At 41.6% G+C, this 21,439-nt stretch overlaps 1 protein-coding gene across 16 annotated transcripts in view; it reads left to right on the top strand.

Annotated features, from left to right (window-relative positions):
• ADGRL3 (adhesion G protein-coupled receptor L3) overlaps nucleotides 1-21,439 on the top strand; it is a 609,412-nt gene that overhangs the window by 164,824 nt on the left and 423,149 nt on the right. For all 16 annotated transcript variants that reach the window (XM_029072997.2, XM_029072999.2, XM_029072998.2 and 13 more), the window contains one exon: nucleotides 3,101-3,167. The gene's annotated coding sequence lies outside the window, so the exon portion shown is untranslated. The remainder of the gene's footprint in view (nucleotides 1-3,100; nucleotides 3,168-21,439) is intronic.

The raw sequence follows: 21,439 nt of genomic DNA on the forward strand, positions 1-21,439 counted from the left end.
GCTGTGTGACTGTGGGCAAGTCACTTAACTTCTCTGTGCCTCAGTTACGTCATCTGTAAAATGGGGATTAACTGTGAGCCTCACGTGGGACAACCTGATTACCCTGTATCTACCCCAGCGCTTAGAACAGTGCTCAGCACATAGTAAGCGCTTAACAAATACCAACATTATTATTATTATTATTTGTTAAGTGTTTACTATATGCCCAGTACTCTTCTAAGCTCTCTCTTGTCTTACCGGCTGTCAACCCCTTGAACGCACACGCTTTCCTTCCTGGAACTTTCTTCCCTTTCATATCTGATAGACCACCACTATCCCCATCTTCATAGCCCTACTAAAATCATATCTCCAGCATGGCCTAGTGGAAAGAGCCTGGGAGTAAGGGGACCTGGGTTCTAATCCCAGCTCTGCCACTTGCCTGCTGACCGATCTTGGGCAATCGCTTAACTTCTCTGTGCCTCGGTTCCCTCGGCCCCCAAATGGGGATTCGATATCTGTTCTCCCTCCCACACAGATCCCACACACCTGATCATCTTGTATCTACCTCATATGCTAAGTACTGTTCTAAGCTCTATCAAGCGCTTAACAAATACCATAATTATTATTGTCATTATTATTATGACTGTCCCATCCCCCCAACCTGTTTTCCCTTCCTGCTGCCTGTGCATTTAGTCCCACCCACTAAGCCCTTAGTTACTCACTCTTTATTTGCTTGGTTCTGTGACCTGTAATTTATTTTAAATCTGTCCCCCCGTGAGGCGGTAAACTCCTTCAGAGCAGAGATCAGGTATCTTCACTGTTTTATGCTCTCTCAAGTGCTTAGGGTAATGCTCTTCACAGAGTGAGTGCTCAATAAGCAACACTAATCGACTCTGAGCCATATGCCTATCGGCATCATCTTGGTTGTGGTATTTAAGAGCTTACTATGTACCAAGCACTGTACTGAGGGGTAGATACGGGATCATCGGGTTGGACCCAGTCCCTGTCCCATATGGGATTCACAGTCTGAAGGGAAGGGAATATAAGTATTGAATCCCAAATTTACAGATGAGGAAACTGAGGCAGAAAGAAGGTAAGTTATTTGACCAAGATCTCAGAGTAAGAAAGAGGTAGAGCTAGGGTTAGAACCCAGGTCCACCGAGTCCCAGGTCTCTGCTCTTTCCACTAGGCCATGCTGCTCTCACTAGGTTACCTTGTTCCCATGTCAAGATTTATCCTCTCTCTCAATTAGTCATGTTTGAGGAGCTCATGGCTTATATATCTTTTGGAAAATAAATGCTACCTATAGAAAAGTTGATCTTTTGAGGGGCTTGTAAACGTGGATTATCTAAGAACATCAGACCCAATCAGATGCTTTTTTTCCCCAAATCATTTTGGGTAACAGATACGGTGCTGCTGCTTGCAGCCTCACACTGAAAATCAGTCCATTATTTCTTATGATCTTAGCTTCCTTTCCAACATCCTTTGTTTTGCGGTTATGTTGAAATTGATTTTTTTCCCCCCAGCAATCACTAATATCAGTCATTTGTAGACAATATGAAGACAGAGCATGTTTGAGTAATCGTGCGCATTTTTGGTATCCTATATATTGATTTTTGTGATATGATGTTTGGCCTGAAGCTTTGTCCTAGTCTCCAGTATTATTGGGAAATCCAAGTTCCTTCCTGACAGTGTGCTGTGCTGTTGTTTTTGAAATTATGCTGTCAGTTTATCACCACTGGTTATTTAATGCTATTTGACCTTCCCTCCTGAATATGCTCAGACAGCTAGGTGTCCGTTTCCAACTGGCTCCTTTTGTTACTTGAATCAGACCCAAACCTGTGAGTCCCATGTCAAATTCTCATTCTTTTTTGACTGCGGTACTTTTCCAGTCTAAACTTTTAGCAATCAGTCCATCTTATTTATTGAGCACTTACTGTGAGCTGGTCACTGCACTACTGTCTTAGGAGAGTACAACACATCCATATAACAGACACGATCCCTGCCCACCGTGAACTTACAGTCTGGATGGGGGAGGCAGATGTCAATGTTAATAAATTATGGATACGTGCGTCAGTGCTCTGTGTAGCTGGGGTGGGTGTTGCATAAAGGGAGCAAGTCAGGGTGATGCAGGAGTGGGAAAAGGGGAAAAGAGGGCTTAGTCAAGGAAGGCCTCTTGGAGATGTGCCTTTAATAAAACTTTTGAAGGTGAGAATAGTAATGGTCTGTGGGGTATGAAAAGGAAGGACTTCTAAGCCAGAGGCAGGACTTGGGTGAGAGGAGGGAGGAGAGAGAAATGAGATGGAGGTACAGTGAGCAGTTTGGCATTAGAGGGGCAAAATGTGCAGGCTGGGTTGCAGTAGGAGAGTAGAAAGGTGAGATAGGAGGGGGCAAGATGAGTGCTCCTTTACGGTGATGGTAAGGAGTTTCGGTTTGATGGACAACCACCTGAAGTTCTTGAAGAGTGGAGAAGTAGGGCCTGAATGTGTCGGTAGAAAAATGATCCAGGCAGCAGAGGGAAGTGTGGACTGGACTGGGGAGAGACGGGAACAGGGAGGTCAGCAAGATAGCTGATACTGCAGGATAGGATAAGGGACTGGATTTTAGCGATGTTGTGGAGCAACTTGTATTTGGTACTTAATTATAGAAGTGATTAATACAGTATTAAAATTTGCACACCTTGTATACTGCCATTTCTTTTGCCTTCATGCTCATTGTATTGACTTTGAACCTTGATTTGATATCTTCTGGCATTGCCATGCCTCGTGATGTCTCTATGTCTACCAACTCTGTCGTACTCTCCCAAGTGCTTAGTATGGTGCTCTGCCTAAAGCAAGCATTCAATAAATGCCGTTGATTGACCTTTAATTAATTTGGGGTGGGATGAAACGGAATTATAACGCCGTGCTTTTCAGAAGAGTCCAAGCTATCCAGCTGAGTTTCGAGGTAAAACATTGTGCATTCTCTAAGATTGGCATTAGGTATAGATTTTAGTTGGAGTTGGAGATTTTTTTCTGCTTTCTTGCAAAATTGGTGTGAATGAGAATTTTCATAGTGGTATAATGGGGCTATTATATGCTGTTTTAAAAGGCATTCATGCTCTTCCGTGTTTGTTTTTCAGAAATGTTGGATTCAGTAATCTTTAGAAAAAAGCATATGGATATTTAGCCACAGAAGAACAAGACCAGGTAACTAATAAAATCTAATATTCCAATCTTGTACATTACTGGTTTTTAAATGTGATTTTAAGATTTGAATATCTATCAATTTTAGATTTAGGTGCAATTTATGTACAATTTATAGTATATTTCTTCTTATACTTTGTATAATTTACAAGTCCCACTCTTAGAATTTTCCCACATACTGGAAGGACCGTGGCCTAGTGGACCATGCTTTATGATTTAACACTATAAACAGGGAAAATATGTTCTAAACTTAACTAGATGACTTTTGAAATTTCAGTATTTTGAAAAGCTTGTATAATTTTTTCAGTGGGATTTAAGTGCTTACTATGTTCCAAGCACTAAGTGGGGTAGGTACAAACTCGTCAAGTTGGACACAGTCCATACCTCACATCAAGCTCTGTCTTAATCCCCATTTTTTACACTTGAGGTAACTGAGGCACAGAGAAGTAAAGTGAATTGCCCAAGGTCACACAGCAGACATGTGACGGAGGTGGGATTAGAACCCATGACCTGTCTTGGAGGCCTGTGCTCTTTCCTCTAGGCCACGGTGTTTTCAGTATGTGGGAAAATTCCAAGAGGAGGACTTTTAAATTGTACAGAGTATAAGAAGTATACTATAAATTGTATATAAATCGTACCTAAATTTCTATGAAGTTTAAGAAGTATACTATGAATTGTAAGTATAAGAAGCATACTAGTATATGAAATATATTGAAAAGCATACTTGGATAATCTATTGGTTGCTTTAGCATTTTCATTATTCCAAAGAGTTATTCCTTGGATTTCTACACTTCTAAAGAGAGAAAAACATATTTTATCAGATATGCAAGATGATGGCTGTGATTTGAGTAGCTAATGTAGAAATGCCAGCGTTGTAGTTGCTCAACTGCTGGGCTTTCATTAGTTTGTTTTCCGACCTATGACCTCTAATGTACATTAAGGATTATCACCACCCGAAGGGGACAAACCCAGTAAATAAATCAGACCTCATGTCTGATAGCCTGGGAATGGGAAGCAATGTGGCTCAGTGGAAAGAACCCAGGCTTGGGAGTCAGAGGTCTTGGGTTCTAATCCCGGCTCTGCCGCTTGTCAGCTGTGTGACTTTGGGCAGGTCACTTAACTTCTCTGTGCCTCAGTTGCCTCATCTGTAAAATGGGGATTAAGACTGTGAGTGCCACATGGGACAACCTGATCATCTTGTATATCCCCCAGTGCGTAGAACTGTGCTTTGCACATAGTAAACACTTAATAAATGCCATCATTATTATTATTATTATAGCCAGTGGAATTCTAGGAAGGGCTGCTGCTCCCCCATTTCCCCTTTCTCTGGTAGATTGGATTCAGGGAAGCAGCAGAGCCTAGTGGAAAGAGCACGGGTCGGGAAGTCAGAGGACCTGGCTTCTAATCCCTGCTCCGTTACCTGCAGTGTGACCTTAGGCAAGTCATTTAACTTGCCTGTGTCATGGCTTATTCATCTGTAAAATGGGGATTCAGTAAATGCGTCCCACCTATTTACACTGTGAGTCCCGTGTGGGACAGCGTCTGTCTGACCTGATTATCTAGCCACAGAATTAGAACAGTGCTTGGCACATAATAAGCACTTAATGTAACAATTATTATTATTCATTTATTTGAATTTCTAATTTATGGAGTTTCAACCAAAATGAGCGTCATTAAGGAACTATTCCTGGAAACTTTTCAACCAGCTTAATGAAGCAGTTAACATCAGTGTGAACTCTTGGCTTCACATCACACTGGTGTGTATCCATTTTAGGTTACCTATTATGTAAACATGCATACATCTCTCCTTTCCTCCTTCCACCTATTATAATTTATTCTGATGTCTGTTTCCTCCCCGCTAGATTGTGAATTCCTTAAAGGGTAGGGGTCATGGCTACTAAATCTACCCAGCCAAGTACTTAATATGGTGCTTTGCACACGGTGGTGTTGAATAAATACTGTTGATTGATCCTTGATTCCAGGAATATTATTAAGAAAGCACCCAGGAGAAGAATCAAGGATCAAATGTTGAGTTGCAGAAAAAAATTCAATCATTGGTAGCCAGTTGGACTACCAGTTTGAAATCCTAAATCTGCATTTTCTTCACTCAAATTTCCTTTCGGTTTCCCAGGGGTCATATTTTCGGCGCAAGAAACGTTAAAGCTGAAATCAGAAGCATAATTCTATCGTCCCTTTTCCTCTTTCCCCAGCTTTTCTGAAAGTCTCTGCCTGGTTTATTCATCAGACCTTGATTGTTTTGTTTTGTTGTCTGTCTCCCCGCTTCTAGACTGTTAGCCTGTTGTTGGGTAGGAATTTTCTCTATCTGTTGCCGAATTGTACTTTCCAAGCGCTTAGTACAGTGCTCTGCACACACTAAGCGCTCAAATATGATTGAATGAATGATTAAATGGCCATCTAATAAAGGTATTATTGATCCTATTATGGTATATTAGAAATTATAGTACTAAGTGCTTGTAATCGCCAAGTAATGGAAAAGATACACAAGCACTTTGTTTTCTAGGTTCAAAAACATGGAACCCTGTCTTTATGACTTCCAATAGTAGCCTTATGGAATTATTTTTTCTCAATTTGAAAGAATGAATACTAAATGGATGCTGGATTAAAACCTATGGGGAAGAGAGTGGCTGTATTTTTAGATTCTAGAAGTAGGAACTCCTATTTTTCCTGAAGCATGTTGTTACAATATGAAAAGTTTTCAAGCAGTAATGTAGACTTTTAAGTACTTCACTCTGGTTATGCATGTGCCATGTAAATGTTTCGTTTGCCCTAGGAGCAAGCCACTGTAATTCAAATGCTTGGCCCTAATGTTTCAAATGTTTTAATCAGTGTTGTTTGAGTGTCTCCGGATGGTTAGACACTGCATTGAGCTCTTGGAAGAACACGGCAAATCCAAGATGGACATCCCCTGCCCTCAAGGAGCTTATAATTCAGTGGGGGAGAGAGACAGAACTAAGGGGAGGAATAAAATGCCTCTGGCTGTGACTGAGGTGTGAGTTAATTGTGAAAGGATTCCTGGATGAGGTGACATTTTATCATCTAAATCCTCCTGAGAGACTTTGTATCTACACTCAGACTGGGAAGGCCATGTGGGGGAAGCATAGGAGGTGGAAGAGTAGAGGGTAAGATAAGATGAGCTTGGGAAAAGTGAAGTTTTGACCTGAAGTATAGTAAATTCGTAAGATGGAGAGAACTGGGGGAGATCTTCGAAACCATTAAGGTAGTATTAGTTCCTTTAGCATTAATAGGGCAAATCATTGATTCTGTAGTGGTAAAGCTTTAGAAAGCCCTGAAAGTAGGAGTTAAGGAAGCAGGTGAGTGTGCATGGTGTGTGTGTGCAAAGATATTCTGCAGATAGCACATTCTTTTCCATGTTGTTTCTTTGACTTCACGCCGCAATCTCTCTGTGTAATCCTGGCTTCCTCAAGTTGCCCATTGTTTACCGTCTCGGTGAGCCAGAGGACAACTGCAGTAGACTCCCTACCTGGCTCCAGTCGATGTCTGCCATCGTCGGCATTCAGCTTGTGATCACCGTAAGGAGAGAAAGGCCAGCCCTTGAAAGGGCAGAGTCTCCTAAAAGGGTCCTCCCGTTCTCTGATCATTCTAGTGGCACAGTCCCAAATTTAAAATTGAACTGCCCAGAATGTTTCCCTTACTCTGTCATCACCTTGAAATTTGACATTGTTGGGAGCCCCGGGTAATTTTTTTTTTAGTATAATACAACATTTCCAGACATTCAAGCTTTGTAAAGATAGGGGTAAAACTCCAATCTCTTCTTTCCCAAAACTACATTTTATCTCTTTTTTTATGGTATTCAAGTGCTTACTGTATGCAGGCACTCGACTGAGCTTTAGTGTAGATACAAGCTAATTAGATTGGATGTAATCCCTGTCCCACACGGCTCTCACATTGTTAATCCCCATTTTACAGATGAGGTAGCTGAGGCACAGAGAAGTGAAGTGACTTATCCAAGGTCCCCCAGCGGAAAAGTGACGGAACCAGGATTATAACTCAGATCTTTTGACTCCCGAGCCAGTTCTCTTTCCACTAGGCCGTGCTTCCCCAAATGAAACCATATTTTAGTATCTTTTCGTTTTTCCTTCATTGCCGTACCTAACATCCCTATTCCCCTCTTGCTGTCAGTCAACTTATGCAAAGCAAGAAAGATGTGGTTTGGCCTTTACTCCCCTGGGCCTGGATCTGCTGTATTTGCAGTATGATGCTTAGTGTTCTGTCTGACTCACTCCTCCCAAATCCATTTGCTTATTGAGTTCTGAAGATGGTCCAGTTCACTTAGCTGAGGAGTAGCAGTTATTACCAGAACCAATTCTTTGGATCTGGGTTTTGCTTTTAGTCTTTCGATGACGGAGCCAATATCCAAGTCCCAAGCTGAATAAATGTGATCTCTTTTGTGTTTTTCTTTTTAGCAAGCGTTCTAAATTGTTCTTTTAAGTGTGTGTTTGTATATACACCCGCACACACACATATATGTATATTTTGCCATGATATTAAAATTCTAATAAATTTAGAAACCACTGGTAGTTGAAGCGAGCAATGTAATAACTGGGTCGTAGTGGGACAACCCATCAATTATTCAGGCAGGCATCCTGCTTATTCCATTTGGGGGAGATGCTTTCTCTGTCAGAAAGTGTCAGCCCTACTGCTAATGCCCTTCAGAATTTACATGCATAAACATTGGCCTTTGCAAAGCTTCAGAAAGTTAAGCTGGCATTCGGACTGCTAGCTGTCCCTGAGTTGAGCACAGTGCCAGCTTTTTCTCTCCCCCTGGGTGACACAAGATTATTTGAGGTGGAAGGAGTGACCACCAGTGTTGGAGTACATCAGAAGCCATTCTTGAGGGAAATAGCTCTTCCTTGAATGATTTTGTTTTATAACGAAAGGTTAGAATGAAAATAATATCAGTGCATTTTAAAAAGTAACAAATTTGTTGCAATCCTTTTGATTATCAGCTGGTGTGAACTGATTATTAACTATATGAACTGGCTCCTTAGGTGATCTGAAATTGCTAGAACCTCTGAAAAATTGATGCGTTAACTAGGTTCCTCCATTGGCTGATTGTGTGACTTCGGGCAAGTCACTTAAAATCTGGGTCTCAGTTGGCTCATCTGTAAATTGGGGATCAATTCCAGTTCTCCCATTCACTTAGACTGCAAGACCCCATGTGGGAGGGGACTGGCTGACCTGATTATTTTGTATTTCCCCCAGCCCAGTACAGTGCCTGGCACATAATATGCACTTAGCATCAGTCAGTCGTATTTATGAGCCCTTACTGTGTGAAGGCACTGTAGAAAATGCCTGGGAGAGTACAATGCAATATAGCAGACACATTCCCTGCCCACAGTGAGCTTACGATCTAAAGTAGTAATTTTATTTTTTATTACTGTTATTAATTTTAATTTTTTTTATTTAATTACCTTTTAATTACTAATTTTTAAATTACTGTTATCATCATCAACATCATTATTAGGAGGAGAACCTACACCTATTGAAGAAGAATAGAAGAACTATTGACTAAAGAGGTGGTTCCTTTATCTAGGCCAAGATTAAGGATTTCAGAACGACCTGTTCCTAGTCATGAAGTCACAGCTCAATAGAGTTTTGACTCTCCCCTTTAAAAGGAACTCTTCCAAGCTTCATTCTACTCGGCAACAGGATGGTTTCAAGGATCCATTAATTTAGGAACAGGATTGTCAACTGTAAGGAGTATCTGCTGAGAAGCAGCGTGGCTCAGTGGAAAGAGCCCGGGCTTGGAACATGGGTTCGAATCCCAGCTCTGCCGCTTGCCAGCTGTGTGACTTTGGGCAAGTCACTTCATTTCTCTGAACCTCAGTTCCCTTATCTGTAAAATGGGGATTAAAACTGTGAGCCCCACGTGGAACAACCTGATCACCCTGTATCTACCCTGGCGCTTAGAACAGTGCTCTGCACATAGTAAGCGCTTAACAAATACCAACATTATTATTATTATTATCTGAGAATGAAACTGGGAATTTTTATATTTGTTTTTAAAGTTTTGGCTGGGGCTCTTCAGTTAGAATCACACAGGAGCTCATTGTGCACTTGTAGAGATGGTGGACTTGACCATGTGCAGTAATTAATGGTACATAATCGGTGGTGTTTACTGAGTGCTTACTATGTGCAGAGTACTGTATTAAAAGCTTGGGAGAGAAGAATACAACTGAATTAGCGGAGATGTTCCCCATCCATAATGAGCTTACATTCTAGAGGCAAGCTTACAGTCCCTAGGTGACCAATAACATTTTTATAGGAGCTAGTGTTATACAGCAAACTGTACTAGCAGAATTAATAGATATGATCCCAACTCTTATAGATATTGCAGTTTAGTGGTCATTTAAAGATCAAGCCACTCAGCTCCAAACAACCTGTTTGAAAGCTAGATTCCCTGGTCCATTTGAGAACCCCTTCTCCCATATCAATCAATCAGCCAATCAATAGTATATTGAATGCTTACTTCTGTGCAGAGCACTTGCCAAGTTCTTGGGGGAATACATTAGTTGAAGACATGCTCCTATATTTACTGTCCCAAAGTATCAGAGCTGCCTAAACTGAATTATTCCTTTATTTGTTAATAAATAAAATTCCTGAAGGAAGGTGTTGAATCCATAATTTTTATTTTTATATCTTGATCCCTAAACTCACCTCGGTTGAGGCGAGAATAAATGTTCATTAAAGAAATGAAGCTAGATTCCTTAAAAGGATGGTTTGCTAAGTATGGCCTTCAGTGTTCTGAGAACAATAATGCAATTAGCTAAAATGTTTATCCACAAAATTTAATTCCTGGGGAGTAGCTTCTCAAATTGCCTCTTACAAGTGTAATGGAAGCAAGTAGTTTGTTTGCTGGCTTTGTTGCCAAGAATTGTGAATGGACAGATTTTTAGAAAACTTGATGGCGATGCATGTATAATCATGTAAATACTCTATTGAAAATCTGAAAGAGGAAACGAAATTCTGTAGACAAACATTTTCAGATAAATCCTATTTCCGTGTTCTCAGCAGTAAATTAAGAAGTCCTGAGAGATGATGCATCATTACAAGTCTAAAGAAGACTTTTTTTTTTACTTTGTTTCGGTTGACTAAAGTCATTCGAATCGCTATTCAGGACATACAGTTTTTATCTTCTACTTCCACGTAGTGGGAAGAGATCGTTTGACATTTCTTAGTGGGAGGATCATTAGTTTCCAAAGGAAATCCGTATTTGCTGTCATTATGAATGAGTCTTCCAAAAGTAAATTCTCCTCATTGACTTAGTAAATAGTTGAGTGTGATCATTCGATTAATCTATCTCTGAAGGAATTGCCAATAGAAGGGAAACAGTGGGACAAATGTGATAAACTCATGTCTCTTTTTTTTTCTTCAAAATGGTGGTCCCTGAACTGAGGACTAATGCATTAGCTTTTAGTAAATGACACATCGCTATATTATTCTAGATGCTCTGCCTGCTCCACTGTCATAATTTCTAGCTGCATTAGAAACATACCCACGGACTAATATGTGATGAGCACATCCAATAAATATAATAAATAAACGAGTCTGTGAAGAGATATCAGGTTTGCAGGACAAAGCATTGAAACTAAACTTGTCATTACCAAAATATCTCGCTGAATTCTATTATGTAAAGATGATATGGCAAATACTGAGATGTGTAAAATATTTTAAATGGCGAAGGATTTAAGTAGGATGGCAAGGAGCAGAGTTCAGTGCAAAAGACACTGTCAGTGTTCCCTGTTGGAAACACAATTCAGCATGTTCTCCTGGCTGTGCCACGAGCCTGTTCCAGAACAAATATCTAAAACTTAAAAAAAAAAAAAATTCAAATAACCAAGTTTTTTTTCCTCTCCTGTCGCCTGAGTGATGTGTGCTTTTTGCCTCACACTTTTAAAATGAACCGTTTCAGAAAGACCGAAACACATTGAACAGGGATTTATATTTACCTTACCCCAAATTCTGAGTGGGTGGAGAGAGAGATTGGCCAAGGGAAATAAGGGCTATTACACTCAGCTGTTACCCCTGCTTTGTTTGGCACAATCACTCGGACAGTCGTATTTATTGAGGACTTCCTATGTGTAGAGTCCTGTGCTAAGCATTTGGAACAGGCGAGTGAATGGCCCAGGCAGGTGGGCTGTGAGTTAAAGCTGGGAGAATCATTGCTGATGATGATGTTGGGGAAATCAGTGCCTGTGATGGCGGTGTACTTCAGGAGCTGAACAGTGAGGCAACAGGGAAATTAACCTTTTGATGTGTTTTATCATGATATCAAGGGGAAAAATAGCATCCACTCAGGAGAAAAATGGACATGAAGTACTGAGCATTCTAACTGCAGTTCCTATGTAAAGGGCCCTGGGTCTTTTTTGCCTAGAGGAGAACCTGATGCTTCTCCAGAATGAAAAGAAACGACTAAGTGGGGGGGGATGCAAGACCCACTCTATAGCGATGCCAATGTTGGAAATGGATTTGGAGTAAAATGCACCTTTCAGATTTCATTTTTGTGATTTCTTTTTTTAAGATTCCCAACCGAAAGTAACTTGAATGGGTTCATCGCGGTAGCTCAGTTGGATGAGAAAGCCAGGCTTTTGTAAGCATATTGATAGTAGCTAAAGAGATGTTCTGTCTCTGATGTGCTGTAAACTTTCATTCATTGGGATTTGAGGCAATGCGTGGCTGGGTCTTTCACGAACTCATTCATGGCTTGGCGTGGCTTTCTCGATAGCAGTGGGGCTTCTGCCTGAAGGAGAGAACGTAGTTGGATCAGAGTGGCAGATCCAGAGCTTTGTTTTGCTTCACTGATCCAGACAGTGAAGGGTTACTACAGTCTAAGAAGGGTGAGGGTATTTACTGAGCATTTACTATGTGCAGAGCACTCTGTTGCTCTCACTTACTCCGGTTATTCATCCCCCCACAAAAACCCCATAGCACTTAGGTACATATTTGTAATTTATATTCATGTCTCTCCCCCTCTAAGGGAGAATTTGCAGACAATGGGAGCATTTAAAAAGTCAAGGATGGACAAAAAGGGGTTAGATGTGAAGATAAATCATCCTTGGAGGGAATGTCCTAGTTCTTTGTCATTCCAGGCACAATCCTGGGTTCCTCCCGTCCACCTCCCTGCATCCTATTTGGGGGGAAGGGGGAAAGGGAAAGTGAGCTAGGAAACTCTCCAAATAACCAGCCCATCCTCCATCATATCTACTAACTATATCGAATTCTCCTAAGCGAATTAGTACAGTGGTCCGCACAAAGTGAATGCTCAGGAAGTAACCACTGATAGATTGAAAGTTCGGCGGTCGGAACCAGTGCATTTGAACTCACGAGACATGCCTGGAATTGTTCCCTGGGAGAAACGTAGAGGGAGAAGAGTTTGGTGAGATGTTCTTCTGCAGCAGGGCTGTTTGCTGTGAATCGGAGGAGTCTACAAGTGACAGCACGCAGGCAATAGAATGCTCAAGTCTGCCCCTAGAATGCAGAGATCTGAACCTCAATCACACAGAATGAGGGATGGCATCATCCCTCTTCCCCCACATTTCGATAGATTTTACCATTTTAAATATATTTCCTCACTCTAGAATATCCATAAGAAATCCTCTTATACTGAGAGGATTCATTAGCCTGGAATATAACTATCCCATGAGGCGCTGAGGAATTTAACAGTTTGATACTCTTTTAGGCTTAAGGTGATGCTTCACCATTGATGTCAGTCAAGCACGTGGAGCAATTACAAATTTAGGGTTGGCTTGTATCCATTTGAATCACTTACGGAAACGAAACAGTACAGTTGATTTTTTTTTTTTTCCATGTACTGTAGCAAAAGGAAACACATCTCTGGCAAGAATGAATCTTCCCATTTAATATAAACAGTTGATGTTCTAATGTAGAGAAGCAGGAGTGTTCTGAGAAGCTACATATAAACACTATTTCTGCATCAAAAGAGCCTGAGTAGTAGGCAAATCTCGTTATTCACATCAAACCCATTACCGAGCTGCTAATTAGGATCGTGTAAGGGTTGGGAGGGGGGCAGGGGGAAGCTAGCAACCTATCAGTGTTACTTTGTGTGAAATTTTAATCACACAATTTAGGACATTGAGAATTATGGTTTCTATAGCAACCACAACACTGGACCCTGTGTGACGGCTTACAGTGGGGTCTTTGATTACCCGAACGCCAAACGGGATTGCGTCGAAATATGCCCCATATGTGCAGCGAGAGTTCCAGAAGAAATCCAAGGCCCTTGTATCTGATGATAAGCCACACGGTTCAGTAATGTTCCTGAAAGGCCTATTGTAGTGCTCTCGCCAATATCCGGTTTAATTGTGAGAAGATTCAGAGTTACCATTTTTAACACTTTTTGCATAGTTTTGCATACATTGAGACCCTCCAACCCACTCCTTCCATGCATTTGTTTAAACTTTCAAGGGTATTTCAGGCTTGGGGAAGAGACAAGAGGATTAATGAGAATGGTCTGTGTTCCCCTCTGTTTTTCCTGCAACTCAGGAAAGAAGGCAGGTTAGCCCTCTCTCTGCTCCTACTTAGTATTCTCGGGCTGGGGTTTTCCGCTAGGGCAGTTATGTCTGGATTATTGAGGACAAAGGCAAAAAGCTCTTGGTGAGCTTCAGATCGCAGCAAACCAGTCAATCAGTCGTGACCCCACTGGAGAAACTGTGCAGATATAATACTAATTATAATTATTATTATTTGGGTACTTGTTAAGCACTTACTATGTGCCAAGCATGGTTGGAATCACTGGGGTAGAAACAAGTTAATCAGGTTGGGCACAGTCCTGGTCCCACATGGTGCCCACAATTTAAGTAGGAGAGAGTAGGGCCTTATCCTCATATTACAGATGGGGTAACTGAGGCACAACAAAGTTAAGTGGTTTGCCCAGGGTCACACAGACATGCGGCAGAGCTGGAATCAGAACCTAGGCCCTGTGACTCCTAGCTCCAGACTCTGCATTGTACCACTGCTTCTCCTGCTAAACTATAAGCTTCCTGAGTCGGGTCTACTAACTGAAATGGACTCTGTCGAGTACAGTGACCTCTCAGCATGTGCTCATTAAGTACTATTGATTTGATTAATTCAGGAGTAGGTGTCTCAAATATGAAGTCTGGAGAATAGTAGCTCTGCTAGTTTGTGGCCCACTTGACGTGATTTTTGCCTTTTTTATAAATAATAATTGTGGTATTTGGTCAGCACACACTAGGATAGATGCAGGATAATCAGGTCAAATGCAGTCGCCATCCCACATCAGCCTCGCGGTTTAAATAGGAGGGAGAACGGGTATTGAATTCCCCATTTTAGAGTTGAGGAAATGGAGACGCAGAGAGGTTAAGTGACTAGAGTCATGGAGACACAGAGTATAAGTGACTAAGGCCCCCCCCTGCTAGCAGGTAACTGCCAGAGCCAGTATTAGAACCCAGGTCCTCTGACTCCCAGGCTTGTGTTCTGTCCACTGTACCACACTGCCTCCCACGTAGCCTAGTGGATTGTTCAGTGGTTCGGCCCATTGAATGCCTTCTCTACTTGGTAAACTCTTTGCCCAGGCTTAAAATACTCTCTTGTACACTGTGTCCAATTACGATAGCCTAGCCTCTTATAAATGTCAAATCCACTTTCCAAAATGAAGCTGTTTAAGGAAAATCCCATTTTTTTCTAAGAATGTGGCCTTTATAGGCGAACAAGTCCACTCATTTTATGTTATATCAAAACAATGGTGTTTATTGAGCACTTATTGTGTGTGAAGCACTGAGGTGGGCACTCAGTAGAGACCAACGCAATAGAATCGGTAGATATGTTCCTTGCCAACAAGGAACTTTCAGTCTAGAGGAGAGGATGGATATTTAAATGAATTACAGATAGGAGTTGGCAAGTTGGAAGGGAGGTTGAATAGAAGAAAGTTGAGCTTAGTCAGAGGAGGCCTCATGGAGAAGGTGTGATTTTAATGAGAGTCTGTAGGCGGGGAGAGAGTTGGTCTGTCAGTTATGTTGGAAGAGAGTTCTAGGCCAGAGGGAAGATTTTGGCAAATAGTCGACTGATAAGATTAAGGTACAGAGAGAGAGTTGGATTGTTTTTTGCCCGTTGTTTTTGGCTCATTTATCTTTCAACAGAATGTGGTCAGGCTGTATCGGCTACAAATAGAGAAACTGTCTGTGTATCTGTCTGTAATATCCGCCTCTTCGACTAGGATAATATGAGGAATTCACACCACTCTGTAACCACTGCATTGTCACGTTTACCATCTGGAACTTCATATTCCCTCTGCTGGCTATGCAAATCGGGGAGAACTTATTTTTGGTGTGTACTTTGCAGATGGATTGATTTGACAGTGAAATGGGCCATATATGCAAATTCTACTCTGGCCTTTGAAAAATGATGCTCTGTAAATAGGAGTGCTAAAGTACATTCATTTAATCATGTTGAGCTCTTACGGAGTACAGAGCACTGAACTAAACGCTTGGGAGAGTACATTACAACAACAGTCATATTCCCTCCCCACAACAGGCTTACAATCTGGAGGACTTTATATGGTGTGTCCCAATGTCTGAAACAGATGGTAGTTCAATTTCAACCCTGAATGGTGTTCTAAACAGGAGGGTGAAGGGAGGTAGTGTGGTCTAGGGAGCAGTGTTTGGGCCTGGGAGCCAGGAGACCTGGGTTTTCATCCCAGTGGTGCCACCGGCCGGCCGTGTGACCGTGGCTTAACCTTTCTGGGCCTCAGTTTCTTTATCCAGAAATGCAGATAAGATTAATCAGTCAATCAGTGATGTTTAATGAATGCTTATTATGTGCAGAGCGCTGTACTTAAGCTCTTGCTGTACAGCAGAGTTGGTAGATGTGATTCCTGTCCACAGGGAGCATACAGTCTGCAGGGGGAGACAGACATTAAGTTGCAGCTGGGGGAAATAGTAGAATATGAGTATTTATGAGTTTCCCGGCTCTGCCACTTGGCAGCTGTGTGACTGTGGGCAAGTCACTTCACTTCTCTGTGCCTCAGTTCCCTCATCCGTAAAATGGGGATTAACTGTGAGCCTCACGTGGGACAACCTGATTACCCTGTATCTACCCCAGCGCTTAGAACAGTGCTCTGCACATAGTAAGCGCTTAACAAATACCAACATTATTATTATTATTATTACACAAATACCATAGGACTGTGGTTAGTGTCAAAGGTCTTAAGGGGCTCTAAGCCAAGGGCACGGTCGAAGGCGAGGTGAGGGCAGATAGGGGAATCGGGGCTTAGTCATGGAAGGCCTCTTAGAGGAGATGTGATTTTTAGGAAGGTTTGAGGAGAGGAGAGTGGTGGACTGTCAGGTAGGAAAGGGAAGGGAATTTCCTTCTTAAAACGCCTGCCGTTGCTCCCTCTTAGGTTTGGAGACATGGGGTAAGAACTGGGGCTGATCTGGCTACATCTCCCACAACTTAGCACAAGGCATGGAACAAAACTCAGCACTTAACAATTGGTAATTATGGGCATGTCTGTGTAACACTTGAGTTCAAGGGGCTGAAATGGGTCTTCTAGCTAGACTCTATAGATTGCCAAAATTTTCTCCCAGAACCAGAAATAGATTCTTATAAACATAGATGGCATAAATCAAAATCCAGGATTCACCACCGCTGCCAGGAAAAGTTATATGGTTGAAGCAAACCTGATTTGTATTTTCAGAACCATACAATCCGGATGTTTAAAAGAGTGGTAAAATGACATGAAAGGACAGCCTGACTTTTAAATGCTTCAAGTGATGTAATCTATGAAAGTTATGAAAAAACACGCAATTAGCGAGGTATGCCGGGGCTTAAACAAATAGGCGGTTAGTGTCTAGATGAAAATGACATAGACGGGGGCAAGACTCCAGCGGGGAAAATGAATAAAACCAGTAGTTGGCCCTAATTTTAATGGCCCCTTTAAAATTGAGTCAGGGCTCCTTAGGTGGAGATTCACTCATTCAATCACATTTATTGAGCGCTTACTGTGTGCAAAGCACTGTATTAAGCCCTTGGGAGAAAACGATTTAATAGACAAATTCTCTGCCCACAAGGAGCTGGAGGTGGGGAGGAACTCTCTTATTCTCTGAGTTGTTTTCTGCTCTTTGCCATAAGAGTTCCTTTGGTGTAGATTTTCTGCCCTTGGGAATCCAACAATATATCCATCCCGTGACACAGACTTAACAGATAGATTACAAACTCCTTTATTTAAATGTGCCTTAGTATTGCCAAGGACTGTACTGGGCGCTGGGGTTAATCAGGTTGGACACGGTCCATGTCCTACAGGAGGCTCACAATCTGAATCTCCATTTTACAGATGAGGTATCATGTCTTCAAACTATTGTACTCTCCCAGTGCTCTGCACACAGAAGGTGGTCAATCAAATCTACTGATGGATAGCATGCCCTCTCCACATCGTAACTGGAGAAGCAGCGTGGCTTAGTGGAAAGAACGTGGGCCTGGGAGTCCAAAGTCATAGGTTCCGTGTGACCTTGGGAAAAAGCCACTTAACTTCTCCATGTCTGTTACTTCATCTGTAAAATGAGGATTAAGACCGTGACCTGATTATCTTGTATCTACCCCAGTGCTTAGTACGGTGCCTGGTGCGGAATAAGCAATTAATAAGTATCATTCAAACAGATGGACAAAAAACCCTCTTTAGCATTGGAAGGTTAGATGGGGTTGGTGTTGGGCGAAGTTTCTTAGGGGAAAAGAAGGAGGACTACAGCTATAGGATTGAACTGTTGCCAATCCATTTAGAAGGACCCAAACCCTATAGTGATGTGTGACGTATTGTGGCTGTTTTATCATTCTTTGCCAGCATGTCCATATTTTCCAGTCTGTAAGTGACATTAGGAGAAAATCACTTAGCCAAGTAGAGAGATCTTCCCTTTTATTCCATTTGCTTCTTGGGTGTCAAGAGCTCAATTCATATTTGTAATTAGTATCACTGTGCGTATATGTATTTAGTGTTACTGTCTGTGCCCAGAGCAATTTCATAAATTAGAGCCTTAGCTACCTCACAATGGAGTTCACTTTATTGAAGCATATTAAAAAAAAAAGTCCAGATGATTTCCAATATGTTGATTGCCTCAGGGATAAAGCAACAATGTAACGAAGCTGGATTCTTTCATTCTGACTTGATTTGCATTCTCCAGTGCAAAACCAAGCTTATTAATGTTTAGATGAAAATCACAGGACACTCAACGTCAGTGATGAATTTCGGCTACAAAAATAAATGTTCAAGAATAGATTTTTATGTGCATGCGATGGACAGAGAAGCAGCATGGCCTACGTGGAAAGAGCTCGGGCCTGGGAGTCGGAGAACCAGGGCTCTAAACCCATCTTTACTACTTTCCTCGTCAAGCTCGGCCAAGTCAGCTAACTTTTCTGAGCCTCAGGTTATTCATCTGTGCAATAGGGGTTCAACACCTATTCTCCTTCCCCCTTCAACTGTGAGCCCCATGTGGTACAGAGACTGTGTCCAACCTGATTAACTTGCATCTACCCCAGCACTTAGTTCGGTGTTTAGCATATAGAAAGAGCGCGGAGAAGCAGCGTGGCTCAGTGGAGAGAGCACGGGCTTTGGAGTCAGGGCTCATGAGTTCGAATCCCAGCTCTGCCACTTGTCGGCTGTGTGACTGTGGGCAAGTCACTTCACTTCTCTGCGCCTCAGTTCCCTCATCTGTAAAATGGGGATTAAGACTGTGAGCCCCACGTGGGACAACCTGATTCCCCTATGTCTACCCCAGCGCTTAGAACAGTGCTCGGCACATAGTAAGCGCTTAACAAATACCAACATTATTATTATATAGAAAACACTTAATAAATAGCATAAAAAGTGTTACATACCTTGAAATTGGTACATTTGTGCGATGGGATATACTGAGCTTGACCCTTCATGTGCCACGATTTTTATTTTAGGGTATTATTCATTTCAGTCAACGCAAACCATGTTTATCGCATTGCCAAATGCTAAGCTTTCAAAATAATGAACGTTATTCAGTTAGTGGTCAGCCACAAGCAAAAGAAATGTGTTTTGATCTATCTAATGCAACATATGGTTGTCAGTACAGTGTTAAGCCTGGCAGGAATACTTTTTCCAGATGTGGCTTATGGTTTATGTTATATACTTTTCAGCTCAGACAAATGAACTAGGAATGGAGACAAAAGCTGAGCTAGAAATAAACACACCCCAAATAATTTGCACATTATGTTCATCGCTGGGGTAATTTGCTCATGTTGCTTTTGATTGGAGTATCATCATTTACCCAAAATAACCCACAAGTAATGCAAGTCCCAGCTAGATCAGGCAACTTAATTCTTCTAATGTTCATGACGTCCTCCTGCTGCTTTTGTGAATTGTGAAGGAAATAGCATGGAACATTTTTCGGCCAATGCTGTAGTTTAAAGGGTTCCCTTTGCTGCTGATCGTTTTTAAAGGTGGGAGGATGAGTTGATGATGATGTAAGTGTTTTGTAATATTTTGTTCTCTGTAAGGGGAGCCATACTACATACGATACACACGTAATTGTGATATTAAAAACGTGAGTTTTTTTATTTTCTTCTCCCTCTCTAAAAGGCAAAAACAAAATATGCTTTCTAATCTGGAAAGGTCCTTTTCATGAAATGCTTTTTTTAAACTACTTTTACAATCCGGTTTGGAAATTGTAAGGTCTTTTTATTATTAACTCAATGTATAACTGGAATTGGGCGTGTACACGTGTGTGTGTGTGTGTGTGTATGTGTGTGTAAAAAAAAAAGGGGCAAAACACTGCAAGTATTGTTCTTTTAATAGGTGAGCTTATCTCTTATAATGGCTAAATGATGTCATCGGTATTTCCTTACCTTAATAATAACAACAGGGTAAATGCCACAAATCATTCCCTAGAATCAGCTGTCATAAAATTATAAAGTAAGGTTTTACATTACATTTAAGATTGAAAACAACAAACCTGAACCTTAAATGAAAAATCACTTTTGTAGAAAGTGACTATTAGGTTGAGTCACTCGGGAACCTAAGAGTCAGGACCATTCACTGTTGTTAATGGTAGTTTAAATGTGATTTTTGCATTTAGTTTTAAAGACATAATTTATGATCAAAATTATTTTTAATGCTTAAAGTTGATGCAGTGGATGCTCAGTATTTCACGGCTTTATATATTCACTGTATCAGTGGACCCACACAGTTACTATGTTGGTATTTATTAAGCGCTTACTATGTGCCGAGCACTGTTCTAAGCGCTGGGGTAGACACAGGGGAATCAGGTTGTCCCACGTGGGGCTCACAGTCTTAATCCCCATTTTACAGATGAGGGAACTGAGGCACCGAGAAGTGAAGTGACTGCCCAAAGTCACACAGCTGACAAGTGGCCGAGCTGGGATTTGAACCCATGACCTCTGACTCCAAAGCCCGTGCTCTTTCCACTGAGCCACGCTGCTTCTCTAAGAATAAATTCAATTTGAAATTCTAAAAGAAGTCTGAAAGTCAGCATCTTTATTGAAAATGCTTGAAGAATTAGGTCTTATAGGCCGGGCAGGGAATGTGTTTGCTTATTATTATATTGTACTTCTCCAAATATTTAGTACAGTGCTGGAGAAGCAGCGTAGCTCAGTGGAAAGGGCACGGGCTTGGGAGTCAGAGGTCATAGGTTCTAATCCCGGCTCTGCCGCTTGTCAGCTGTGTGACTTCGGGCAAGTCATTTCACTTCTCTGTGCCTCAGTTCCCTCATCTATAAAATGGGGGTTAAGACTGTGAGTCCCACGTGGGACAACCTGATTACCTTGTATCTACCCTAGCGCTTAGAACAATGTTTGGCACATAGTAAGCGCTTAATAAATATCGTCATCATTTACAGTCTCACTTGTCCCCTTCACCCCCAGAGTAGGAATGAGAAATTCAGGGGTCTAACCTAGAACCAGCGTTGGAATATTGCCGTAAGCATCGTGCAAGCTTCCTGTGGGCAGGGAGCACATCTACCAAATCTGTTATATTCTTTCAAGCATTTACAACAGTGGTCCACACACACAAAGTGCTCGATAAATGTGATTGATTGTTAGTTTGTACCTTATGTCCCTTCTAGGGCTGGTGATAGATTAGGAATTTGATGAGAGACAGGAAAAGCTGTGAAGTTTTCCAACTAGAGATCTTGGAGAAAACTGACTTCATTTTAAAGATTTTAAGCAACGTGCAAGGATGTTTTAGAAGTCAAAGCTAGAAATAGCATACCCATGCTTCACCT

This window comes from Ornithorhynchus anatinus, chromosome 10 (assembly GCF_004115215.2).
Source record: "Ornithorhynchus anatinus isolate Pmale09 chromosome 10, mOrnAna1.pri.v4, whole genome shotgun sequence".
Classification (NCBI taxonomy): domain Eukaryota; kingdom Metazoa; phylum Chordata; class Mammalia; order Monotremata; family Ornithorhynchidae; genus Ornithorhynchus; species Ornithorhynchus anatinus.